Raw genomic sequence first — 1,528 nt, forward strand, 5'->3', positions numbered from 1 at the left:
ACGTACGTAAATATGTATTAATATCCTAAGTGCATGTTTATATGTATGTATGTATGTATGTATGTATGTATATGTTTATATGTATGTATGTATATGTTTATATGTATGTAAGTATATGTTTATATGTATGTATGTATGTATGTATGTATGTATGTATGTATGTATGTATGTATGTATGTATGTATGTATGTATGTATGTATGTATATGTTTATATGTATGTATGTATGTATATGTTTATATGTATGTTTATATGTATGTATGTATATGTTTATATGTATGTATGTATGTATGTATGTATGTATGTATGTATGTATGTATGTATATGTTTATATGTATGTATGTATTTAGAGTACCACACGTACGTAAATATGTATTAACATCTTAATGATAATTATGATGATAATGACAATAATAATAATGATAATAATAAAATGATAATTATAATGGTAATTTTCATAATTACTGCAATAATAACAATAATTAACTCTATTCTAATAAGTTTCATACTAATAATGCCAATAGAAATAAGAATATCATTATTGTAAGTTCCTCTTTACCTTGCAGCCTTCACACGTCATGGCACGGTAGTGGAACCCTGTCGCAGAGTCTCCACAGACCGCACACTGCTCACCCGGACTCATGTACGAGGGAAGCCATACGTTTGGGGGACCTGGAGAGGAGAAGAAAAGAGGGTGGAATGAGTGGGAGGTGGATGGAGAGGAGAAGAAAAGAGTGTGGAATGAGTGGGAAGTGGTAGGAGAGGAGAAGAAAAGAGTGTGGAATGAGTGGGAGGTGGATGGAGAGGAGAAGAAGAAAATGTGAAATGAGTAGGAGGTGGATGGAGAGGAGAAGAAAAGAGTGTGAAATGAGTGGGAGGTGGATGGAGAGGAAAAGAAAGAAAAGAGTGTGAAATGAGTGGGAGGTGGATAGGTGTAGAAGCAGGGAGGTGGATAGGTGTGGAAGCAGGGAGGTGGATAGGTGTGGAAGCAAAAGAAAAAAGTGTGGAATGAGTGGGAGGTGGATGGAGAGGAGAAGAAAAGAGTGTGAAATGAGTGGGAGGTGGATGGAGAGGAGAAGAAAAAAATGTGAAATGAGTGGGAGGTGGATGGAGAGGAGAAGAAAAGAGTGTGAAATGAGTGGGAGGTGGATAGGTGTAGAAGCAGGGAGGTGGATAGGTGTGGAAGCAGGGAGGTGGTTGGAGAGGAGAAGAAAAGAGTGTGAAATGAGTGGGAGGTGGATAGGTGTGGAAGCAGGGAGGTGGATGGAGAGGAGAAGGAAGAAAAGAGTGAAATGAGTGGGAGGTGGATGGAGAGGAGAAGAAAAGAGTGTGGAATGAGTGGGAGGTGGATGGAGAGGAGAAGAAAAGAGTGTGAAATGAGTGGGAGGTGGATGGAGAGGAGAAGAAAAGAGTGTGGAATGAGTGGGAGGTGGATGGAGAGGAGAAGAAAAGAGTGTGAAATGAGTGGGAGGTGGATGGAGAGGAGAAGAAAAAAATGTGAAATGAGTGGGAGGTGGATGGAGAGGAGA

The sequence above is a fragment of the Penaeus vannamei genome, chromosome 3, assembly GCF_042767895.1.
Source record: "Penaeus vannamei isolate JL-2024 chromosome 3, ASM4276789v1, whole genome shotgun sequence".
Taxonomy (NCBI): domain Eukaryota; kingdom Metazoa; phylum Arthropoda; class Malacostraca; order Decapoda; family Penaeidae; genus Penaeus; species Penaeus vannamei.